At 39.3% G+C, this 27,192-nt stretch overlaps 1 non-coding gene across 1 annotated transcript; it reads right to left on the bottom strand.

Moving 5' to 3' along the window:
- Nucleotides 1–20,438: 20,438 nt before the first annotated feature.
- LOC122701185 lies at nt 20,439–20,562 on the bottom strand. The gene has a single exon (XR_006343019.1). It is a non-coding gene; the product is annotated as a U6atac minor spliceosomal RNA (small nuclear RNA).
- Between the last annotated feature and the right edge of the window lie 6,630 nt (nt 20,563–27,192).

The following is a 27,192-nucleotide window of genomic DNA, read 5'->3' on the forward strand; positions in this document are numbered from 1 at the left end:
GGACTTACCTGTAGGGCAGGCACCTAACAGGAAGAACTGAGACACAGATTAGAGTTGAGTCTACACCAAGAGCATAGACTGTACCTTCTCCATCCTCCCCTGACTTGTAAAGGAATCAGTTTCAAACCCAGAGGCAAGGCTATACTTCTTTATATGGAGGTTGTGGGGTAGAGGCAATGTTATTTAAACTTTTCTGTTCCTCCTGAGCACAGGAGAAAATGATATACACTTTTTTTTTTTTACCTATATTACATCTTGGGAAACTATTCTGGACAATAAATTAAATAGAGAAGTCAAGTCTGCCACTTTCAAGCCTGGTCCCTAAGGTACCTGCAAATGATCTTCTATGAGCTCTTGATCCAAGCATGCTCTAACCACATGGTCAGAAATGCAGCAGCGCTAAGATCCCCAGGTGAGCACTTAGAGAACAGATGCCTCAGACCACCTTTCACAACCATTTCCTACTGTGTCTTAAACAACAAAAAAAAATAATAATCTTTTTTAATTGTATGGATGGTTGTGTTTCTCTTAAGGTAGCTCACATTACTTACACCAATATAGACCAGAGACAGGGCAACAGTATTAAGTGCCTTGCATCAACCATATCACAGGAACAGGTGAGGAACCTAGAAACAAGTTAAGGATTGCAGTAGCATCTGTGGATCTGTGAGCTATCCACCCCTCCCATGATTTATCAGTAATCAGCAGCACCTCCATGTGTCAGGATCCCATTCTGTTAGGGATGAATCAGTGAGAAAAAAGAATAGTTCCTTGAATAGCTGCTCTTTAGCCACTCTAAGAAGGTAACAGACCCCTGATTTAAATACTGCAGAGTAACCGAGGGGAGGATGAATCTTAGCAAACCTATCTAGCTTCCTTTTATGACATCATGATAGCCTCCATAAACAATAGCGCAGTCTGATTTGATGTCTCATGTGATCTTTTCAATCGAACAAGGAAGGATGGTCCAGCTATGATCTTGGTGGTGTGACAAACCAACCTGAAAAGTAAAGTATTAGTCACTCAGTTGTGTCCGACTCTTTGGGATCCCATGGGCTGTAGCCCATCAGGCTTCTCTGTCCATGGTGTTCTCCATGCAAGAAAACTGGAGTGCATTGCCATGCCTTTCTCCAGGGGGTCTTCCCAACTCAGGGATCAAACCTAAGTCTCCCATGTTGCAGGCAGATTCTTTACTGTCTGAGCCACCAGGCAAGTTCAAGCAACCTAAGGTTTGTGCTAAAAAAGCAAATATCAAGACAAGGAGACCTGTGTGGGCCTCTCCCATGTGCATGGGTCACATCAGCATTCTGCCCACTCAGGGACATCTCACTTTAAATATATTAAGTAACAGTACAGGAGGTATGTGTATACAGCAAAAAGTTTTGAAGATGTTGCATATGAATGAATGAAATTGACAATGTTTTCCTTAAAATTTTCTCATCATGTGTCTCATAACATTTACACTTGTTTGATAAATTGCTATAGTTAGAACTCTTGCTATAGTTAGAAAACACTTTAAATGTCAATAACAATTGTTGGTGCAAAGCAGAACTAGAGACACTGACAAAGAGAACAAACATGGTACGGGGTGGGGGAAGGGGAGGATGGGATGAATTGGGAGATTGGGATTGACATTATACACTATTGATACTTTGCATAAAATAGATAATTAATGAGAACCTACTATATAGCACAGGGAACTCGACTCAATGCTCTGTGGTGTCCTTCCTTCCTTGGAAGGAAATCCAAGAAAAAGGGGATATATGTGTATGATATATGTGTGTGTATATATATATATATATATATATATATAGCTAATTCACTATACTTTATAGCAGAAACTCACATAACAATGTAAAGTAACTGTACTCCAATAAAAATCAATTTTAATTTTTTAAACTTATAAAATAACTGAGGTAAGATACTGCTATATATGCTATAAATTGATTTTGTATTTAATGAACTAGCAAATGATTGCAACATGATGTTATTATTTTTCTGTTTACATTTAAAATCCAAATCTGCTTTTATTTCTCTATATTTATACTTAACTTTTGCAATACTCCTTCCTAAATACAAAACAAATGTGAAGAACAGCTTCACAACATCTCACTTTTTAAAAATGTTTGATTCAAAGTTCTTCCATTTTGATACCAGCAGTTTTTTACTTGCTGTTTCTATACACAGGTTTCATGAATACAGTTTTTGTCTTTATCACAGATCTTATATTATTTACAATTCATGTTTTCTTTCTCTTGGATCTACCTAATGGCACTGTGATCAAATACCATTCCAGCATTACTTTTTGAAAGATACCCTTTCCCCACTGAATACCATGGCATCTTTGTCAAAAATCAATTCCTATATATGATCAGTCTAATTCTGTTCCATTGATCTATTCATTTATCTTTATGTAAATGTCATACTTCATTTATCACTGTTGCATTGTAGTAAATTATAAATTCTGAAGTGTAAATCTTTCGACTGTTTTTCTAAATAAAACTGACTTTTGGTCATTCATATCTCCAGATATATTTAGAATTAACTTCTCAATTTTTATTTAAAAATCCACTGTGATTTTGTAACAAGATAGCACTGAACCTATAGATAAATTTGAGAAGAATTTATAACAATATTGAACCTTTCAATCCATTTATATGGTATAACTCTGCATTTATTTAGTTTTGATTTGCTTCCTCTGTGTTCCATAACTTTCTGGGTACAAGGTCTTTCCCATATTTTGTCAAATGTATTCCTAAGTATTTCATACTTTGTGATGTTATTATAAATGAAATTCTTTAAATTTTATTTTCTAATTATTCATGTCCCTGGTAGCTCAGACAGTAAAGAATCTGCCTGCAAAGCAGAATACCTGGGTTTGATCCCTGGGTCAGGAAGATTCCCTGGAGAAGGGCATGGCAACCCACTCCAGTATTCTTGCCTGGAGAATCCCATGGAAAGAGGAGCCTGGTGGGCTGCAGTCCATGTGGTCACAAAAAGTCGGACACTATTGAGTGGCTAAGCACAGCACAGAATCTAGAAATAACTGATCTTTACATTTTGGAAAAAAAAAAAAAAACAATGGAAGGATTTCCGTCAGCTAAGTGTAAAATAATACATAAAGACAGACATCAGCAGTACAAATAGTAAACTAGGAAATAAAGACCATACAGAAGTACAGGTGGGAAATATCTAAGCAGCATAGTAGACTTGAATAACAGCAAGAATGGGTACTCAAAAGGTCCCTTTACTTGGAATAATAGCAAGCTCATTTCAGACACATTTCCTTATGAGAGGTACTATTGATGCATACGACCAAGGATACAAAGTTGGACACACAATTTTAGGCCAACTGCCATTGAAGGGAAAGAACTGGAAGTCCATGAGTGGGTCTAGGCATATTTTTTCTCACCTTTCTCAAGACTAGGTTGAGAATGGGGAAGAGAAGGTAGCCAGCAACGTGGTTGAGAAACACCAGTAAGGACATTAGAAGCAGTAGCATGAAGATCGTGGAAAACCAATTTGTGTGTGTGAAAGCAGCAAGTGACAAAGATCAACAAGATGAGAGCTGCTGGTCTACCTGAATGCTAAGACTCTCCTCCCAAGAATAATGCTGGCAAGTGAACAAAGATGTGACTAAAAGTTTGCCTTAGGAGAGGGGGCAGACTGTGGTAATGGTGGGAGTAGAGAAGGGGCTGAATTGGGGATGGCACTTTCCCTGGTGGTACATAAAAATGGAGTAAGGCTATAAAATGACTGCAGCCCTTGCTCATGAGGAACCTAATGATCCCACTAAATGAAAAGGTTACTGCTGAGATAGTCATCCTCATGAAACATAAATGTTTAATAAAAGGGGGCCTTCCTTTATAATATCCTAACAATGTTTTCCCCATATAATTTGTGTACTTCATTATGAAGTATTAATGGGATTTTTCACTCAATTAAATACTCTATGCAAATGCCATCAAAATGTAATTAGCAGTAAATTAAAAGTGGCCATGAAACAGAAATTGGTGTGAGAATAACCTATCCTCTATGGATTAATAAGAGCCACCATTGGTTGAGTGTTGACTATGTACCAGGCCGTATGCCAAGGACTTAAGAGTCATCATTTTTAGGGCATTTAGTCCTCCCATCATGCAACATAAAGGTAGACACTAGGTTTCCCCAATTTAGGAAAGAAGTTGATGCACAGAGAAATCTAAGTAACCTATCCCAAGAGATTTGGCCAGTGATAGAGTAGATCCAGTCCAGGTTCCTCTGACTCAAAGTCAGGCACTGAACCACTGCCCTGATTGATTCCCTGCAGCCCTGCTGTGGTGTTAGGCAGGCAGAAAGACTGCTTCTGTCTCCACAGTGCTCCACTGATCTCTGATGGGCTCTGGAGTACTCCCAGGAAAACAAGTTCTGCCTCCTATGAATGAACTCTTGGCTAACTTCCAATAGAGAAGTCGAGCAGAGAAGAGGGTTGAGGTCTAGCACCTTTATGACCTAGGGAGAAGAAGCTTTCTGGTCCTCCCCTGCTACATCTGTAAAATATGAATGATGATAAAAGTACCTACATCCTAGGTGATGAGATGATCAAAAGATTTAATGGATATAAAGCTCAGAACAGTAACGGCACACAGGAGGCACTCACTAAGTTCAGTCACTGCAAACTAATACTGCACTCAAGCAAATAGATTTTTTTCCACTGTCTTGGAATTCCTGGGGCCCCAACCTGAAGACTCTTTCAAAAGGTGTTCCTCAGGTGCTAGTAGCTCATCTCTTGGATAGGAGAAGGCTAATTACTATATAATCCTGGACTTTTGTGTCCATGGATAACCCTTCTCAAATATAACCTTACTCTTCTCTAATACTTCCTGGGGTTTCTCCCTGCACCCAAACTCTGATCAGACTTTTCAGATCACGTAGAGACTGCAGCACAGTTTAAAAGAAGCACTCATCACAACCCTCCTTGTTAAATTTTAAATCTCAAGGTAGCTTCCAAGATGCGTACATGCATGCGTTGCTATATCGCTTCAGTCATGTCTGACTCTGCAACCCCATGAACTATAGCCCACCAGGCTCCTCTGTCCATGGGATTCTCCAGGCAAGAATACTGGAGTGGATTGCCATCCCCTCCTCCAGGGGATCTTCCTGACCCAGGAATCGAACCTACGTCTCATGTATCCTGCATTGGCAGGTGGGTTCTTTACCAGTAGTACCACCCAGGAAGCCCAGCTTCCAAGATACTCAGCCCACAATCAGCTCCCTCCCACACCCTCTTATCTGCTCTACCCACCCATCGTTCCCACTGCATTTATTCCTTTAAATATGTCAATCTAAACCACTGATCTAGGACATGTGTTATTAGTCATCTTTGTTCATCTCACACTACTCTGTCTTCCCATTCCAAAATATATTCCATATTCCAGTATTTGTTCAAGAAATTATTTTTTTGAAAGAAATCATTAAGTGGTATTGTGTCTGGGGTCCCCGAGACTACCCTAGGTTCAGCTGACTTACATGACTCAGCACAAAGACATCAGTGAAAGAACACAGAGCAAAACCAGCAAAGGGAAAAGAAACAAAGGGAAAGTCCAGAGGAAACTAGGGGGAGGCTTCTAAGAATTCTCCCCCAGCAAAGTCACAGAAGACATGCTTAATTCCACCAGCAAGTAAACGTGACAACAGCTGCTAAGTGTTGTCTACCAAGGAAGCTCAGAGACTCAGCATGCAAGTTTTGTTGGAGGCTGGACATATAGGTACCCTCTGCCTAGCACAGACTGCAATTCCAGACTCCCAGAAAACAGGTGTTCTGCATAAACCATTTTATCTGCACAGTCTAGACTCACTGAGCCACCCTTACCACTTAGGAAAATCTTATCAATCAATGTAGGAACTCTTTAATCGGTCAAGTTCCCAGATGTCAGCCAAGGGCCAACCTTAACAACAGACCTTTCAGTAACAGCAGTCTTGGGCCCGGCTGTGTTAACGTTTTTCTGCACAGGCAAAATAAAATGTGACATCTAGAATGTTCCTTTCAGCTTCTTGGAGTTCTTCTCAGAAGTGGTCTGTAATAATGTGAGAAGGTCCCAAGTAACTTAGTGTTAATAATCATTAAAATCCCCAAATTCACTTATATAAATTAATGAGAATTCAAGGCCATCCTAGACTAATGGTCCTTTATTGCTTTCTACTAAGACTTTTTTTTTTTTTTTTTACAAGAGAGAAAGAGCTTCAGATACAATTAATGCCCTGAGATTTGCACTGGGCAGGTCATCACACTTCTCATTTGCTGCGGAAGAGATAAGTTGAAAGTCTGATCTAGTTAAACTCCAATTAAGAGATTTAGAAACGGAGACTCAAAGAAGCGCATTCCTCATTCTCAGGTGGCAGCCAGCTAATAAGGGGTAGATGCATAGCAACAGGGATGCTGCCTTTGAACTTAAAGTAGTCCCTTATCTCAAACCTTTCCTTCTTCCCATTACAGAGAATAGCGGTTTTGCTTGTTTCCTTCTGAGTCTCTTGATGGTGGCTTGCAAGAATTTTTTCAGGTCAGTGAACATTTAACAAGGAAGCCAAGATTATTCCGAGGGGGAAAAGATAGTCGAGTTGAGAAGACTCGATAACCACCTGCAGAAGAATGAAACTGAACTCCTACTTATACCACTCAGAAAAATGAACTCAAAATGGATTAAAGGTTTATATTTAAGGCCTAGAATCATATAACACCTAGAACAAAGGGAGAAAATGCTTCTGGACACTGATCTCTGCAATGAATTCATGGATATGACACAAGAAGTACAAACAAAGGCAAAAAAAAAAAAAAAACCAAATTGAACTACATCCAACTTAAAAGCTTCTGCACAGTGGAAGAAACAGTCAACAAAATGCAAAAGCAACCTATGAAACTGGAGAAAACATCTGTAAGTCACTGATCTGATAAAGGGTCAATGGATGGTGGTGGTTTACTCGTTCAGTCATGTCCAATTCTTTGGGACCCCATGGACTGTAGCCCACCAGTTTCCTCTGTCCATGGAAATTTCCAGGCAAGAATACTGGAGTGGGTTGCCATTTCCTTCTCCAGGGGATCTTCCCAACTTAGAGATCAAACCCAGGTCTCCTGCATTGGCAGGCAGATGCTTCACCACTGTGTATTGTTTAAAACAAGACACCAGGTCTTTCCTGGTGGCTCAGTGGTAAGCAGTCTGCCTGCCAATGCAGGAGACACGGTTCAATCCCTGGTCTGGGAAGATCCCACGTGTTGCTGAGCAACTAAGTCCATGTGCCCCAACTATTGAGTCTGTGCTCTAGGACCCGGAAAGCACCACTACTGGGACCACAAGCTACAGCTACTAAAGCCTAGGTGCCCCAGAGTGCTCAGCAGCAAGAGAAGCCACTGCAGTGAGAAGCCCGCTCGCCGCAACTGGAGAAAAACCCACACGACAACAAACACCCAGTACAGCCAATAAATAAATTAAAAATTAATAAAAGACCCCAGGCCCAACATTGAGTCACTTAAGCTAAGCTCCACATCACCAAACCAAGACCTAACTACAGTTCCGGCTCTCCCAGAAACAGCATCTTAAATGCGTCCAGCCGGAACCCCCTGAAGAGCACTAGTAGGTCATCTGCTTCACACCTCCCTGCCGTTTACTAGGGGAAGTCACCTTACACTAGACAGAAGCAGATTAGCTATGACCACTGCTTTTTTCTCACTTCCTTCTGCCAACACAAGTCTTCCACTTCAAGCTGCTCCTCAGGCCGTGCTCCTTTCCACCTGCTAGATGAGACACGTCCTGATTGAATCAATTTTGTTCAAATAAACTCCCAACCTTTTGTAACATACCTTAGTTCCTTTGGACAGTTCTAGTTTTATAGGCGGGCTTCCCCAGTGGCTCAGCGGGTAAAGAACCCACGTGCAATGCAAGAGACGTGGGTTTGACCTGTGGGTTTGTCCCCTGGGTTGGGAAGATCCCCTGGAGAAGGAAATGGCAACCTGCTCCAGTATTCTTGCCTGGAAGATCCCATGGACGGATGAGCCTGGCAGGCTACAGTCCAAAGGGTCGTAAAGAGCCCTCAGATCTCTCCAGGAGCAATGAGCAACCAGGTGAAGGCCCGGGTGCATTCCTTTGAGCACCACTTGCTCACCACCTCTGGAGGTGGTAGCCAAGCCTCTCATGGACCCTAACTTCTTAGTTTCTGTGTTATAAGCTTTCAAACTTCAAGCATTTCTTGCTAACACAGGAGAGCATGACACAAGAAGACCCAACACAAAGGGGCCTTAATTCTTCGGGTCAGCAAGCAGGTTAACCTTACCAAGGATGATCTTGGACTACGGTGGCCACAGTGACCAAGTTTTGACCTAGGGACTAGGTTGGCTACAAAGTTTGTTTGGGCTTTTCCATACGCTGTCATAGAAAAATCCGAACAAACTTTTGGCCAACTCAGTAATTCACACATTTATGAGATGACCTGGAGGACAAGGAGTCTCAGCAAAGCCCTCACCATCAAGAGCAGAAGGAAATTATTTTTCCTCCTCTACAGTTTCTGGAGATGAGGAAGAATTCCACTGAGATAGGATCCTGGGAAAGTTAGCAAAGGGTAAAAAGTCTTACAAAAGTCAGCTGTCTCCAGATATTTACATGTGGAGCTTGGTGACAGAAGGTAAAATTTCACTTTGCCCCGACCTTCCCAAATTCAGGTTGGCAGGCAAAAACATATTAAGAATTATATCTCTGAATTACGACTTGTGAATCTGCTTTCGGGTACCCATTGCTTATCAATCATTTCTCTCCCAGGGACAGTACTGCCTTCTTCTCTTGCCTTTTGTCCTGAGAGCCGGACTTGGCACATCAGGTTGGAGGCCCCAGAAACATGGGCAGAATGTGGGTTGCCCCTCATTTGTGCTTCAAGTCCTCCTGACTGTTGCTGGCTCCAAGTGGAATTGTCTTTCTTTTGGGTATCTCTGGGAGTCACCCTGTATCTTGGGAAGGTAGTATCTCTAGTAACTTTTTAAGAATCCTTCTGATATCCATGAATCTGTTCAATACTCTGACAGGGATATTTACTGCTTGTCCTGGCTGAAACGTGACAAGATATCGGAAAGACTATATGCAGAAGCTGGCCACACTGGAAGCTCATATTTAGAACATCCACCAAAAACAGTCAATTATTAAGTCTTCAGTGAAGGAGAAAAAAAGAAATACACCCTGAATAAAATGAAGGAAGAAGGAAAACGAGTGGATGTAGAACAGAAAAGACTCACTTGGTGTTTAGGATTCACTGGAAAGAGGACCTAAGATTGCATGAAAAACTGAATTCTCAGGGAAATTCAGTGAAAAGAACCATACCAACTACTCTCTTTCATAAAATGAGTGGTCACTCTTTCTCCTGTGCTCCCATAAAACTGTTTATTCTCCTATTCACAAGCAGTCATCACAAAAACAATGTACTGTTAGTCTGCCTTTCATATACTCACACAAAGCAGGACTCAGTCCTAATAATTTTGGGTCATTCAGGCACTAGCACAGAGGCTGCAAAAAGGAAGGAATACCCAAGGCTCTCGTTAGAATGGCCTGTTAAGGTAGAATAAGTACACACAAAAAATCGTAAGAAACTGAATGATTTTTTAGAAGTTGCCTGAATGGAGTTCAATGCAACACCAAAATTTTCTACTATGAAGGACATAATAATTGTAGAAACTGTTGCCAAACCACTGCTAAGAGAGAGGCTTCTGGAGCATTTTCTTGCCTCTATTAGACATCTGTCTTTCAGCCTCAACTGTCCCTTTCATTTAGCTCTATTAGTAATGTTTCTACTTGCTTATCTTTAACACAAGTTCTGAATCCATGCAACACTAACTGTGTGTGTGTGCATGTGTAAAGGCAGAGGTGAATGTGTGTAGGCGTAAATGTCTGCACATGTGTTTTAAAGTCTCATTTTATTTCTGGATTACTATGCTGGTCATGCTAATCAGAAAAAAATACAGTTGTTTTTAAGCTTAAGTCCCAAGAGAAAGCACCTCCTCCAGCTAAAAACGCATTCCAAACAGCATCCAGGGGTCTCCTCTAAATAACCATGCATCTGTCTGCAGATGGCTTTAAATCATAAGACAAACTTGTACCTTCTGCTCCTTGGCTGATGGAAAGTCATATTTAATATTATTTCTCTCTGAGCTTCAATTACGAATGATTTTTTTTTCATGTACTGAAAAAATAAGGAAAGCAGCTGGGCTTGCAATAAATCACCAGATATATGTGCAGAAACTGTTTAGACCAAACCAAAAGACAAGCACAGCTGCTATCACTGGGACATGCCCGTCCATGCCAACAAGGCTGCCTGGAGACACCACCTCACCAACAGCACTTCTCAGATCACCGGGCCTGAAAGACCTACCTATAAAGGCAAAAACGACCTCAAGTCATAAGGAAAGTGCTACCTGGAAAAAACAAGTCAGCGAACGTTTGAAGTTTCTCTGGCTTACTTAATCTATATTTATATCTTTAGTTAATATACAAGAGAACACAATCTTCTTTGCCCTTTAAACATCATTTGCATGGTGGAGGCAACAAATCTGAAAAGACAGAATGGTCTAAAGCAGGTTCACCAAAGATGCTTTCTACAACCAGCACCCACAAGGATGTTCTCAGGTAGAGAATAAGACTTTGTAAGGACTTTCCTGGTGGCCTGGTGCTTAAGATTTTCATGTTCCAATGTTGAGGGTGCAGGTTTGATCCCTGGAAGGGGAACTAAGATCCCACATACCCCAGGACTAAAAAGCCAAAATATAAGACAGAAATGATATTGTAACAAATTCAATAAAGACTTTTAAAGCAGACCACAAAAAAAAAACTTCATAAACCTGAGTCCATTTCACATTTACCCCTATAAATTGAATTCACACCTGTAGATTGCAGCCAGCACCTTTATGATAGACAGAGAGGACTTTGTTTCTCATGCTAAGTGAATTTTGACATATTTATTTTAATTGGAGGATAATTACAATATGTGATGGCTCCGCCATACATCAACATGAACTGGCCATAGGCACACATGTTTCCCATCCCTCCTGAACCGCCCTCCCACCTCCCTCTCCACCCCACCCCTCCAAGTTGTCACAGAACACTGGATTTGGGTTCCCTGCACCACACATCAAAATTCTCACTGACTATTTTACAAATGGTAATATATATGTTTCAAAGCTATTATTTCAAATCATCCTACCTTCTCCTTCTCCCACTGTGTCCAAAAGTGAACACGGAAGACTTCTGCCAGACACTAATGGGACATAAAGGACACTAGCAAAGGGAGAAAATGGAGAGACATGACTAATAGTCTACACTCATCCTATTTCAATCCACTTCAAGGCAATTGTAAATCGGTCTGCTTAAGCAACATTGCTTTTCTATAGCCACAAAGGGTTATGAACAATTAGACCATGTAAGATAGAAGGGAATAGGTTTTTCATTTCAAAATTTTATTAAGAAGCTACATATTCCACATGTTAAAGATGTTCAAGCCATAGTCTAACTAATCTGACCTGAGTTCTGATTGTAAAAATAAAGGCAGTTTGGCAATAAGGTCGTCAAAACCCACATGTGCTTAGCACATAGAGACTATCAGTTCCATGAAATAATTGATTTTAAATAATTTTAAATTCTCAAGATACATTATACTTGATAAGATGTGAGCCTTTTATAAATAAGATGTAAGAGCAGGTTAGGTCTGTGCTGTCAAATGGAAATTAGACAGTATTTATTATATTAGATTAATACAGTCAATTGGTAGAATTAAAATACACTTGAGCGCACACAGGCCTGCTTTTCCTCAAAAACTTTTTAACTCTTTCCGGCTAAGAAACCACAGACACAGACTGAGAACTATGCTCCCGATTGCAGCTCAGAGTGCTGACAGATTAACACTGCTTCACAACTCACTCAAGGGAGTGATTTTGGCGCTGAAGGAAACTGGCTCTTGAAGTAGCTTTCTGTAAGTTACTGGTATGCTGCTTTTGAAATAATCGCTCTTCTCCCACATTAATGTACCTCCCACATTTCCCTTCCTGCTCATGTTAGTGGCTCCAAGCCCTGAGTGAGACACCAGAGCATCTTAAAGACTGCAGAGAGCTGTCAACCACAACTGGGACTCACTTTCCCTGGGCAGAGAGCAACTGTCCAATGGTAACAAGTGGGGCAGAAGTTAGGGAGAGGAGAAATTTCAAACAAACAGATATTCTTTTAAGAGTGTTTTTAGCCAGAAATATGTCAAACTCAAAATAGCATTAAAGAATTACCAAGCAGACCATCTCTGAAGCACAGCTTCTTAGCCAGAGGGGAGCTATCTTTTCAGTTTGGAGGGATTCTTTGTTTTAGGAGTAACTTGATTCTGTTAAAGTAACTTTTGGTATTCATACTTATAGTCTGAAAACTAACCTCTTCAACACTGTCAACTATCCATCAAACTCTGTTGTGATGTAGTTTAGAACCATTGCGCTCAGGACCTCCCCATTTCTTGAGCTGATCTGATTTCTTCTACTGCACAGTCTGGGCCCCAAAACTCCCCTCATTCAAACCTGATACCCACAGTAGCCACTGAAAAACTCACATGACTTATTTTTATTTGTACCTGGATGAGTTCCTTTTAAGGCATAAGCTTCTCTGGAGTTGTGTTCAACTTCCTATGTGTTCAGTAATGAGGGAGTTCTGACACTGAGTTAGGAGACATCATCTCAACACGATTCTAAGAAGATTGAGACATCCAAGGATATATTCACAATGTGAATTGCATCAAGCAGGTGCAGGAGAAATACTTAACTGAAAAGCATATGTATTTGTGCTCCCCTTTTAAGTGAGAATATAAAGATATGCCTCCATGTAAGTTCTAGCAGAAAGACGGTGGGGATCAAGATGTGTGAACTCTTATTTCTATCCTGCAAAGAGATGACCTCAGAGTTTCAGTTTCTCCCACTGTACATAATGTGATGACAAGAAGTATGGATATCAAGCACCCTGTCTTTCCCCCATATGGTATTTATACATTAAAAATGGGGGCTACTCAGGATTCCTGCAAAGCAATCTCAAAATCTGATGATTAGGGGAAAGTCACATCAAGACCAAAAACTGTCACTTACCATCCACCATGCTACATATTTTGACTTGTTTTAAGGAGGTCTTAAAGCCTTTAGAGTAATAATAAGCAAAAGAGCTAAGATACTCTAGTATTATATTCCATTTAATTACAGCTTTAGCAAGAATCATATTGGAAACAGATCTACTTGGGAGGAATGTTTTTTAACACTCCAAAGGACAAGTTTATAAGAAATCTTGAGTATGCATGATAACATCTCATTTTATGGACACTCATGCTTAGGAGTTAACACTGGAAGGTTTATCAAACCTTGAAATCAACACAAAAGAGAAAGGAAAACCTACTGTAAATATAGTGTGTATTTATATATATATATATGTATATTTTAAACACACATACATGTATGCAAAACACAGACATAGTTTCATATGGAAAAGTCTTCAACATCAATTTTCAAGTAACTTTCTTCAATGAACTAAATCTCCTATGAAAAAGCAAAGTAGAAAGAATCAGAAGACAAAGAAGATATTCAGATTTTGAAGTGTTCTTGAAACACCAATAAATCTGACTTTAAGAAAAAAATGAATATTTTTATGGTTAACTTTAAAAATAATATTCCAAGTTTACACTCAGGGACTGAATAAAATAGACAATGGTGAGCTTTCATAAAAATTAATTGAAAGAGAAGTTACAAGGAGCTTACATCTGTGCCATACACAATTTGTTTTCATTTCATTCAAATCATTTAAATTTGGGAAGAATTTACTCTATATGTTATGATTCACTTCCATATCATAAAAAGACAATGAGTGATGTATTTTCAAGGGTGTCTAATAATGTTTTATATTTTTTCCTTCAATCACAGAAAGAGGCATATTGCCAAGAAGACAAGAATTTATACATGGTGTCTGTAACTACCGCTCACCTGCTCAGGGGCTAGGAAGTTTGTGGGCTACTGGGGAACAGTGGTTTGAAGGGTAACAATGTACTTATGGGTACACATTGAAGTTTGCAGTATTTTCTGCTCATGGGACTGGTGGTGTGGTGAAAATCCAAGAGCATTAAGCAAAATTCTTCTGGTTGGTTCCTGTATATACATAACTAAGTGACCATGTATATAAAAGGAGATACTTTACCCATGAGAAGTAACTGATGTTAGCTTTATAAATTATTTCCTCTTCTTGAAATTAATATCTTTGTTATTGGTCAGTTTCCATTCCACTTTTAAGTGAGATTTTTATTTCTGGAGACAATGTGCTCACCTTCCCTATAAAGAGGTCTACCCGAACTCATCAGGGTACATTAAGAGTGAGAGAACCTTCTGATCCACAGTGCTCGAAGTTCATCAAGAAAAACGGTGGCAGAGAATCCTTCTAAGAGTCTCACTAATTCACGGGAGTGTCATCGAAACTAAACTAACCAATTGCACTCTTCTCTCCATAGATTATAGTACCTATTCCAAGCCATTAACTAATCTGCAGGTGGAGGCAAAAAGTAGCAGTCTCTCACTCCTGATGCTTACACAGATTTGCCTGACTTAATGGCCATGGGTCTGACTCTCATATTTTGTGCCCTAATATTCTCCAATATTACTACCTAGAGTAGAGGGAGAGAGGACGAAAGATAGCTTTGTAATCAATGACAGGATAAGACGAGGTTGAAATAGATACCAAATAAAATTATATAAATTATAATCATCACAATTTGGTATTTGAATTATACCCCAAAACTGAACCCATGTATTCAGAAAAGATCCAAAATTTAATTAACAGAAAGCCTGAGAAAGTCCTGTGCTCCAGATTTTATACTTAAAGGCCTTTTAAACACTTAGGAAGCCAAGAAATGGACCTCCTTGACTTACTGAGATGGCAGCAGGAGTGAATGCAGCCTGAAGGGAGGTCCATGTGACATGGAGGAGAAACTCAGGGCCTCACAGAGCTTCTTATCAGGCAGCATAACTCTGTCCTAGGGCAGGGAGGAGGGAACCGTATTTGAGACTGAATCATGGAGTCAGAGCTCAGAGAGAGATAGCTGGGAGGAAAGATTTCCAACTGAGAACGCCAGCAAGTGCCAATCACTCAAACTCCTTTATCTCAACACTTCTTTTTAAAAAGCCCCCTTCCTTTATGCCAATTCAAATTGGACTGCATAAAACTAAAAGTGGTCAGGAAGCTTTCAGCGACGGGAGCTGGGATAAAGATTTTTATAGGGAACATATAGAAGCAAAGCAAGGAACTTAACTGATTGTCTATCACTTAGGCAGTTGCCTTGTCTGGGAAAGCCTAGTTGGCTGTTTGTGGTTAGTTGTTCTTAAGTTTCATTCTCCCAGACTTGAGTGCAACCACTTTGACTTACACAGGTTACCAAGGCATTAGAACCACCTAAGGCTAATAGCATCCCTGTTTAATTACTTTAATATAACACACAGGGAGGAGAAGAACTGAAAAACAAAAGGACACATTGTTCCAGCCCATGAATACTTGTCTGTCTAAAGCCACATTCAAGCCTGTGCTGATTCCATAAACCAATATTAAGTCTAGAAGGATTTCAGTAGACTTCAATTCTATATGAAATTTTTCTATTTAGAGTTGTTTTATCAACATTCATGAGTAAGAGTAATCTGTTTTATGTAGAAGCAGGTAGGTGGGTATTGATTTTGTCAAGGTAGATTTCCTGGTGGAGTAGGGTGGGGAGGGAACTACATAAAACAAAACCAGAATAGCAGAAATAATAAAGGGATTATTTGTTGCATAAAGATATAAAAGAATTCCTCTGTGAAAGTACACAGTTCAAATCTTCTCAAGGCTTTTTAAAAAATATTCTCATCATTTTCAGGATTATTTGTCTAGTCAATTTAAACTTTCTAGGAAAATACAAATAAAACTAAGAAAAAGTTTTAAATCTAAGTTTTATATAAAGTCCCCTATTTTTGTATAGATTCTTGATATCTTCTCTAATTGTAGGAGTTTCACATTTCTCTTTCCTAATTAGGTACTCGGGCATTCTTTTCCTTGATTAGATGAGTTAACAACTTAATGATACTAAGATCCAATTGTTTCATTATAAAAATGATTATGTATAATACTATTTTTCTTCTAATTTATCCTAAGTTTAATTTGTTCTTAATCACTTTCTTTGACCTGCACGGTAATTCTTTGATTGATGTTCAATTTCCTCTCCTGAGAATCATCCTGACAACTTAGAGCCTCCGCCCCCATAAAACCTAGTTCCACCATATTCCACTAGCTCTTTTCTAACTTCTTCTTTAGAAAATTGATCCTTTAAGCTGGCAGAGTTAATGCTCTCCTCACTATTTTTTTCCTGTGGTTAATCAGAAAGAACATTTCTTAATTCTTTCAGAAAATCATTCAGCCAGGCAGCAACCTTAACAGAAACACAGATGGATCAAATAGGCCACCTTGGATTCAAACCCTGCACAATCCGGAAAATAGCTCCAAGAAACATACAAATAATTCTGTCAAAGTAGAAGCCAATTTGGGACTTGGGAAGGAAAGCTAAGACCCTTGCTAAAATATCTTACATCACTTCACTTTGGGTACTGGGTTTAATCCTACAAGTTTATTGAATTAAATGTCCATTAATTTGTCTTTAATACTGAAATTGCCAAAATGCCTAAATCTGTTCATGGAAAAAATTACACTAACACATCAAACAGAAAACCAAGGGTCTGTTCAAGGGAAAATTGTTTTTGTAAGAATATGAAGCATTCGACCATTTCTAAGAGGCATTACAAAATCAAGGGAAAAAAACCTTAAATAGTTTTAGCTTCTATGAGAGAGTATTTATAGTAGCTATGGTTTTCCCAATAAAATTCTGCAGGAGACAGGTTTCTAATGTAAACTTATGGCTCCCTGCAAGTTCCAAGGGAAAAAACAAAATGCTTCAAGGTTTTGTACTATTGTCTGTACCCTGATATAATTATCAAAACCAAAAGAGTTTTCAGTCAGTTGAGTTGGGATTGCTAAACCACAGGGTTTTGTAATACATTCAGATGATTTCCAAAGAAGCATTTCCAGGATATTGTGTCATTAATACAAGGGACAAAGTGTCCCCAGAAGGCCTCTGACAAGACAGATCATAACTTCTTCCAGAGAACCATTCCAGTCTAATCTACTGGTGATCCTGAGATTCTATGCCTGTGCTTAAGGATGGGCAGCCCAAGAGAAGGGCAATGACTGAACTGGATTTCTTTTGTCATGACACCAGGAGTTCATCTGTTCTTGCTTTCTGTTTTGAATAAAGGAGAGGAAATTATTCAGCTCTGGACAAACTTCTACCCACTCCTAAACTCCTCTGTGATTACAGCTGAACAAAAAAATTCATCCTCCCTTTCACAGAACGAGACCGCTGTCTCCTGTTCCTGGGTATTCAACAGCTGCTGTCTGCTGTGCCAGGGGAGAGGGCTGCCATTCAGAGATTAATTGAAGTAATTTCCCTAGAAACAGGAGAACTTGTGTGGCTAAGTAGGACTGCAAGGGCCAGATGAACTTAGTAAAATCATACCCAACCTTCATTTACTCACAATAGAATCTTAGAAATCTTCCAACCCAGGGTGAATCTTGGTAATGTTTTCAAGGCGCATTTTCCATAGTATATTTGATTTGAGGTTACTATTCCCATTTTAGGTATAAGAAATCATAACTCCAAAAATAAATAAATGACTCAAAGTCACTGTTAGTTTCAAGACCAGTAGCAGGCCTGCAAGTATCAAAGCACATGCCTTTTCAATAGCATCTAAATGACAGAGATACACAGATGAGGAGCAACTAGAAAAGAAACCAACCAGTACAACCTTTTCTGAATTAGCTCAGAGAACACAGGTCTTATGTTCGTCTCCTTTCCTCTCCATCCTTCAAATTCAAAAATCTTTCTCCCAGCTCCAGGTTCTTCTGTACAAAAGGACATCATTACAAAACATTTTCTTTTTCCAGTTTCTTATTTAAATATAAGTCTCTTTGAAGGATAACAAACTTTAGCATTTACTGAATGCTTCTATGTTAGGCATTGTTGTAATCACTTTGCATTTATCATCAACTAGGTTGGCCAAAAAGTTCGTTCAGGCTTTTCCATAAGATGGTATAGAAAAACCCAAATGAACTTTTTGGCCAACCCAATATTTTAATTTCCCCAACAGCCCTAAGTGACACAGTAACCCCCATATGAAAGGATGGGAAAGGGAATCAAGACAGAAAAGCTGCCTTGAGAAGCTCACAAAGATGGGAGGTGCTAATGTTTAGATTTGAACTTAGATGAGATTTGGACTCAGATTCAATGGTGGTTCCATGTATTTTTTTTTTTCAGCTTTGGGGTTTATGGGGGGTACATTTAGGAAGAAGGACAGGGAGGGAGGGAGAGATTAGAAAGAGTTAAAGAAGGACAAAGTCAGGCGCAGAGCAGAGGAATAGCACTACCTAATCTAACAATTCATAAGAGACTGTTGGAGAGTTTGGAAGATTCAATTTATAAAGCTAGTTTTTTTGTCGCTGCTGTTACTTCAACACAATTGTTTTTTTTTTTAATGTCTCTGTGTTACTCTGATATTCAAATATTGGAACCAGGACTCAGAGTCTATCAAAAACACAATCAACTAGCCGTTATCTAAAAGATAGTAGGGGCTTGTCAAAACCTCCTTTTAGAAAGAACAAGTTTTGCCTCAAATATGGAGTTAGTTTGTATAAGTGATAAGAAGAATTAATTACCACCATCTACCAAAAAAAAAAAAAGAAACCAGAAGCAACGGAAAAACTGTTTTGAAAACTTGGCAGCTGAAACCATAAAGATACATTCTTCCTGGCTTCGGAGAAGGCAACCTCCTTATTCAATGTAATTATTTGTACTTGAAATACCCAGCAGTCTCACTTGACCTGTTTCAGAAGTAAAGGGCAAGGCCAGAGCGAGGCTGACAGCACAATGGTCTTGTCCAGTAGCAGCCAGGACTGAGAGTCCAAGCGATTATGAAAATCAGCATGAATACTAAAAGTTAAGGGGCAAGAGGTCCTAGACCAAAGTGGTTAATATGATGGGAGAATCAAGCAGCTACTTGGTCGCATAAGTGTAACCTAGATGCCAGCTCGTTTTCTGACCAGAAGGTTTCTGCAATCCCTCTGACTTCTCTGCCCTTCTCAATTCTAGCTTCAAGACTCTATAGATCAATACAATATCAATATAGATCAATACTCCTCTCTTTAAACTTGTGGCTTCTTTTACCCCTCCCCTCCACTCTGCATCAGATGCAGACAACTTAGTTCTCACACACATCAACACACACAGACGCCAAAAACATTCCTATGTAGTAAAAATTACTAAAGGCTTGGGCAAACAGGTGGATTTATTTCCTAGCAACTAAAATAAAATCTACAAGTTCTCCAGCCACCTCACCATGTTGTCCAGTCATCTACTTTCCCCTTATTCCAGTCCCTTCACCAAAACTCTCCCGCTGCACCTCCACCCTTCCAAATCCCTGATTAACTTGCATGAACAGCAGATTAGCAATCATTCTATCTGCAATTTACATGCCAAGGGACTCAAAGTTATTTTGGAATTTGTATTTTCTAAACAAAGACAGACCCCCAACTAGTGTTGGGACCACCCTTATTACCTTCACCATCAGTTTTACTTACCCAGGGCCAGGAAAATCCCCTGGAGTAGGAAATGGCAACCCACTCCAGTATTCTTACCTGGACAATTCTATGGGCAGAGGTGGGGTCCATGGGGTTGCAAAGAGTTGGACACAACTGAGCACGCATGCACACAAGGTCAAGTTGTCTCCTGACTTTTCCTCTCATTTGCTGAGTCCTCTTCTTTCTGACCCCCAAATGGCAGAAGGACACCAGGGTTCAGTATTTTGACTTCATTTTCTATTTATACTCTATTCCAATGTTTCTTATGAAGTCTCAGGACTTTAAATGACAAATATAACATTTGGGAGTCAATAGTTCATCTCCAGATTTCATCTCTTCATGACCACTGATTTCTATACCCAGTGATGTCCCCTGCAACACTCCTGGCTGTCAACTGTATTCTTTTTTAACTGGAATATAATTGCTTTATAATACTGTGTTAGTTTCTGCTATAAAAATCAACCATATGTATACATATATCCCCTCCCTTTTAAGTCTCGCTCCCACTCCCCGAACCCACCCCTCTAACTTATCAGAGCACCGAGCTGAGCTCTCTGCACTATATAGCAGCTTTCGCTAGCTATCTATTGTACACATGGCAGTGGATATATATCAATGCTACTCTCTCAATTCGTCCCACTCTCTCCTTCCCCTGCTGTGTCCACAAGTCCATTCTCAATGTCTGCATCTCTATTCCTGTCCTGCAAATCAGTTTATCAGTCCCCAAAACAGTGGTTAGATGCTACAAAGTACCTGGAAATGCCTCAACCATACGCGTGCTGTCAGGCCAAGGGCCTCGTGCATCTCTGTCAAGGGAGCACTAACCTTTTCTCCTTTCATATAACACCAGTGTTCTGGATGATGTTTCCCCAGCCTAATTTGGGCCTTCCCTGGTAGCTCAGTGTTTACCATCTGCCAGCGCAGGAGCAGCAAGAGACGCGGGTTCCATCCCTGAGTGGGGAAGATCCCCTGGAGGAGGAAATGGTAACCCACTCCAGTATTCTTGCCTGGGAAATATCATGAAGAGAAGAGCCTGGCAGGCTATAGTCCAGGAAGTCGCAAGAGTTGGACACAGCTTAGTGACTAAACAGCAACTTAATTCTACCCCAAGGTTATCCACTCCAGTAAATAGAACCATCATGCATTCAGTGGATCAGACGAAAGCATAAAAGTCCCATTTAACTGCTCTTTTCTTCCCAAATTTGACCCCACCTGCCAGAAAAATCCAGTGGATTCTGCCAGCCAAACTGTCAATCTGATCACTTATCCCTACCTCCACCACTAAATTAATCATCATTATCACTGACTGGCATATTTTAATATCTTCCTAACTGCTCTCTTTCCTCCATACAGCTTTCCCCCCTCCGTACAGTTCAATCTCTATACAGAAGCAGAGTGATTCTTTGAAAATATAAATGAACATGTCCCACTTTTCCTCAAAACCCTACGACAGCATACCTCTCTGCGTGTATATGTGCTCAGTCACTTCAGTCATGTCTGACTCTTTGAGACCCCATGGACCATAGCCCGCGAAGCTCCTCCATCTATGGAATTCTCCAGGCAAGAATACTGGAGTGGGTTGCCATTCCCTTCTCCAGGGGATCTGCCTGACCCAAGGATGGAGCCTAGGTCTCCTGCGTCTCCTGCATTGGCTGGTAGAGTCTTTACCACTGAGCCGCCAGGGAAGCCTGACATCCCTCTACACAGGCTGAAATCCCAAGTCCTTGCCATCTCTCACGCCATACTTTCTGTAAGATCATTCGCCAGAGTTTCTCTTATTTCTGCATGTCTTTGCATGATAAGGCACAAACTGCACTTTGTTCCAGGCTATATTTAAGGTGCTTGTATAGCAAAGAGCCTTAAAAGGTAAAGAGTGCCTCCCTGTGGAGCAAAGGGTAGGCAAACTTACTTCCCGTTATAAAAGATTTGGGTTCCGTGAACTCAGGGTTCTTCATCTATAACACAACCCATTGAATAAGTGTCACCTTTTTGGTGTTACTATATATAAATGGCACCAAAAAATGTTGCTGTCCTGGCTAATGGTAACTGTCCTGTGTCTCTGCTTCAGGAGTATTATATCTTCAACTAGCATCCACCCAACTGTGGCAGACTAACTTAATATCTTGTAAGGTAAAGGAAATGTGACTCATTAATTTTAAGTCCATAACCTAACCACCCAGTCCATAACCTAACCACTCTACTCAAAGGCTTAAATTAAAGTGAGTAATAAAAGTGTATATGTTACTAATAACTCTCCAGGGGTAAAAAGAGAATACAATAAATATTTCTATGCCAATAAGTTAGAACCTATATGAAACAGACAAATTCCTAAAAACACACCAATTGCTAAAGCTGATTCAAGAAGAGAAGAAATCTGAATACACCCAAGCAAGTAGAGGCACTGAGTCAAATCACAAACTTCCAACAAGAACAACAAAAATGTCAGACTCTTAAAGGAAATTTCAGTGTAAATCTTCAAAGCTGAAGTAGGTAAAAGATTCTTAAACATGACACCTACAGCAAAAGAGACCAGTGGATAAAAACAAAAAACAGACATCAAAATTAAAATGTTTATACAAAGAACGTTATCAAAAAAGTGTTATTTACAAATGGTATTTGACTGAAGTCTAGAATTCATGGGCAAAGGATTTGAATAAAATACATAATAGCCAATAAGCGTGTGAAAAATACTCAGAATCATTAGGCATCAGGGAGATTTTTTTAAAAAGCAACACTGAGATACCACTCCACATACCCACTAGATGACTATAATTTTTAAAAGTTGCAAAATAAAACTTGTTGAAAGGATACATTGAAATTACAATCTTAATGTAGGCAAAAATGTGTACTAGAATAGACACCTGAAAACAATTTCACATTTCTTCAAAAAATTAAACATAAAGTTATAATCCCAGGTGTGCTATTCCCATGTATATACCTATATACCCAAAAGATTTAAAAACACAATGAGGTATCACCTGATACCCATCAGAACAGCTCATCAAAAAGCCTACAAACAATAAATACTGGAGAGGGTGTGAAGAAAAGGGAATCCTCCTACACTGTTGGTGGAAATATAAATCAGTGCAACCACTATGGAAAATACTATGGAGCTTTCTTAAAACACTAAAAATAGAGCTACCCTATGATCCTGAAATCCCACTCTTGGGCATATGCCTGGACCAAAGTCATAATTCAAAAAGACACATGCACTTCTAAGTTCATATCAGCACTATGTACCCTAGCCAAGACCTGGAAAAGACCTAAATGTCTATCAGCAGAGGGATGGGTAAAGAAGATGTGGTACATATACACAATGGAATATTATTCAGCCATAAAAAGAACAAAATAATGACATTTGCAGCAACATGGATGGACCTAGAGATTATCATATCAAGTCAACTAGAGAAAGACAAATATCATATGACATCACTTACATGTGGAATCTAAAAAGATACAGATGAACTTAGTCACAAAACAGAAGTGGAATCACAGACATATGGTTACCAAAGGGGAAACACTGGCCTGGGGTGGGATAACTTAAAAGGTTGGTATTAACATACAAACACTACTATATATAAAATAGAAAACCAGCAAGAACCTACCTTATAGCACCTTCTATAACCTACCTTATAGAACTCTACTCACTATTTTATAATCATCTATATGGGGAAAGAATCTGAGAAAGAATGGGTATATGTATAACTGACTTACTTTTCTGTCCACCTAAAACTAACCACATCATTATAAAATCAACTATATCACAATAAAAAATAAAAATTCAATTAAAAAATAGATGTTCATACAAGAAAGTATATATGAATGTTCATAGTAGCATTACTAATAATAGTCAAACATTGGAAATAGGCTATTATAGAAAAAGACAATATGTTGTACATTTAGTGGAACGCTATACAGCCATAAAGAGGAATTAAGTAATGACACATGTTACAATGTGGAGGCTCCCTAAAAGAACATTATGCTAAGTGACAGCAGACATAAAATCCACGTGCAGTATGATTTCATTAGTATGGAGTGCTCAGTAGAATAGGCAAATCTGAAGAGATTAGCAGTTGACAGGAGATGAGATCTGTGATTTCTTTTGAGGGTGATGAGATGTTCTAGAGTTAAAAAGTAATGTTTGTGCAATATTATAAATATAATAAAAAGCCAGCTTAATTAATATTATAATTTATTATATGTATTATTTATTTAAATAAAAACAAGATAAAACTAATAAAACTGTCACTTTTTAAAAGGATAAGACTTTCAATGTACTATAAATTAAATATAAATAATTATAAGATTATATTTTACCCACAGAACCTAGCACAGTGCCCAGCATCTAGTATGTACACAAATATAAACTGATAAATAAATCAAAGATATCAAATCCAAAGAAACAGATTAATTTAGATCGAATTGTACACATGCTGAAGTTCTACATGCAAAAAAATCAGTCCTAGGAGACTAGACAGGAAGAATCCAGTGGTGCACTAGTAAATGTTTGACAGTCAGTCTTCTCTAAGGGGAGAGCCTGGTTTGTAAGTACTCCCAACTTGGCTGGTCTCAAGCTACCTACCATCACTGAACATGGCACATGAGATTTGCACAACGTCAGCTTTTGGGGGCTAAGACAAGCCAGCTCCAACACACCACAGGGAAAGCTCCAAGTCAAGGAGTAGAGAGAGAAGCATTGGTGAGCAGTGTTTAGAGAGCTTATTCCCTAGGAGTGAGGCACTTCACTGTCTGCACAGTTATGAATTATAATGAAAAAAATATTAGACTCCTACAAGCATGTACTATTCTTGATTAAGATGCGAGCACTTCCTTACAAAGAGGGGGTGGGAGAGAAAAGAACAGCCACTACCTTTGGTCACTGCATCTTTGATCCACACAGGCACCTGCTGGCCAACACCTACAGACACAACACAGTCAATACAGATAAGAGCTCTGCTTTCAGAAACACAGACTCACTTGCAGAACACTGTGGAAGCAACTCAGGTCTCAGGGCACAAGTGAAATTTCTCTGTTGTGTTTTAAACTAATTTTATACTGTCCATACTGAGCCAGAGGATTCAGCCTGCCTGTTCCACATCTGCCTGTTTATGGCTCCAAGTGGTTAGGCTTCCAGATGACCATCTGAGCTGACTTGGAGAAAACAGTCTAAATGCCCATGTAACATCTTCTGAATGTGTTAAATTTATCAGAATTGTTAGTTTTAGAGGCTACCCTGGTGGCTCAGTCTTGTAAAGGTTGCCAGAATCTATCAAACCTGAGCAGGGAACTCTTTGGCTCACGGTGGAAGGGTAACCAATGTATCCCACACTCACTGAATGAATCAATGGTTTGTGATAGATTGGTCTGGGTAATAGAAGCACAGTTCTAAGCATAGTATATGACATGCAACTTGTAAAGTGATTAAGATATCAATAATAAAAGCCCTCAGAGCCTCCAACACACACACACACACACAGAACCTTGCTCAAGTATATTTATTATGAATTCAGCCCACTGGTGAGCATCAAGATAAAAGTTCATAATATAGCACTCTCCCCGCAAAAAAAACAAACACTGTACAGGATATAAGCGTCTTCTCCCCATATGCATCTCACCACCTCCTCCACCTCCACACACAAGGAAAGGTGGAAACCAAAAGGAAGCTTTTCATAAATAACTCACATTTTTAGAAGACCTCAAGCACTGCAGCAAAACTCTCTCCTCTAGTCATTAATGGACTAAACAAACTTGACAACGGGATAAGAAGGGAAGGACAATGACAAGCCAGAAGACATGTTAATTAATGGCATGACTTTCTAAGGATGTATTGCTTTTCTGCATCACCATCTTAAATAATTGAGCAACCTCTGGAGGCAGTCTTTGGAGCCTCTTTTTTAACAGCAACAATATTTAAAACAATTAGAATGAGCAGCTCTAGTCAGTGGAATGGTGTGAATATAGACTTTGAAGCCACAAATTAATAGTGTTTCAACCCCAGAGCTGCAACTAAGTGGATGGAATTTCATGACCCAACTGTGCAGAAAGACAAATCTTGCTTATCTATAAGTATTCAGAACCACAGTGTAGCAGAAAAGCAGGGGCTTAACTTCGACCAGCATATCCCAATTAATGCTCTCACCAAAAAAAAAAAAAAAAAAAATTAGTATTCCTCAAAGATGACTTGAGTTAAAAAAGCTTGGAAAATACTCCATGCTGAATTTTCTTTTTAGAAATTGAGGGTATTAAGTCTGAGAGACTGTACAGAATTAAGGGTCTAACTCTGTTTATTCCATCATTAACCAAACTCATTTTTATAAGCATATGGCTATATCTAAAGATAGACTAGCACTTCTCAGAATACAGTTTGAAAAACTGTGGTGTAAGACTTTGAAGCATTCATAGTAGCAGGTTTTTCTAACCCATCCAAAATGTACTTTAAATGTAGCTTCCCCATGCTTATGCCCAAGGGGATCCAGTAAAATACTCAACTAATGAGTAATCCCAATTCTCCAAAAAGGCTCATAGGAAATAAAGTGGCCACAGGGACAAATTTTAGTTATGCTTGTGTGTGTACCACGTGGGTGGTGACCACGGAAATGGCCTATCATAAAATGAAGAACCAGTGCAGTAACATATAATAGTAACTGCTGTCACGGACTGGGATCAAACTTGCCAAACTTAAACTGCATTTTCATTTTTATTATATAGTATAAGGTATATTTATGTATGTATAAACACATAGGCACAGAAACATCTTTTTAACTGACCAATAATAATCATTTCCTAAGAACTGGGCCACCCAAAAGCATACCATTCTAGTTAATTAAACAAAAACTTATTAGTTGCACCTAAGCGGTGCTAGAGTATTAAGACAATGTGGGGTGCTTAACAGTATTAAGACAATGTGTAACAGGGAGATTTTTAAATTATAACTCCTACCAAAAGTTAAGCTACTTGAAGAACACACATTTTTCTTTCTTTCACCTTTGTGTACTAAAATGAACACATGAGGATGAAGACATCACAGACAGGAGAGGACATCAGGTAAGAGGAGAGGTTTTGAGATCAGATAAGCAGCAAAAGCTATTCTTGTAGTTTAACCAACAAAGTAAGCAACCACCACTTTACAAGAGTAAAACCCTGGCAAAGTCTGTACTCAAAACAAACAAACGCAAAAAATAAAGCAACTCACATTTCTCCAAGTGTGGTCCATGAACCACACGCATTTAAACGATCTAGGCATATCTGTTAAAAACACAGCTATTCGGACCCCCTCCCAGACTTATTAAATCTGCATCTCTGCAGGTGGGGCCAGGAAGCTGAAATTGTTTTCTTTTTTTTTTTTTTAAATCAAGATCTCTAGGTAATTCCAAGGAACATCATCACTTGAGACTCACCAAACTACCGGGGAGGCAGTAATAAAAATCTACATCATCTTATGGAGCAGCATAGAGCAACAATGACCTCAGGCACAGAA

The sequence above is a fragment of the Cervus elaphus genome, chromosome 9, assembly GCF_910594005.1.
Source record: "Cervus elaphus chromosome 9, mCerEla1.1, whole genome shotgun sequence".
Lineage (NCBI taxonomy): Eukaryota > Metazoa > Chordata > Mammalia > Artiodactyla > Cervidae > Cervus > Cervus elaphus.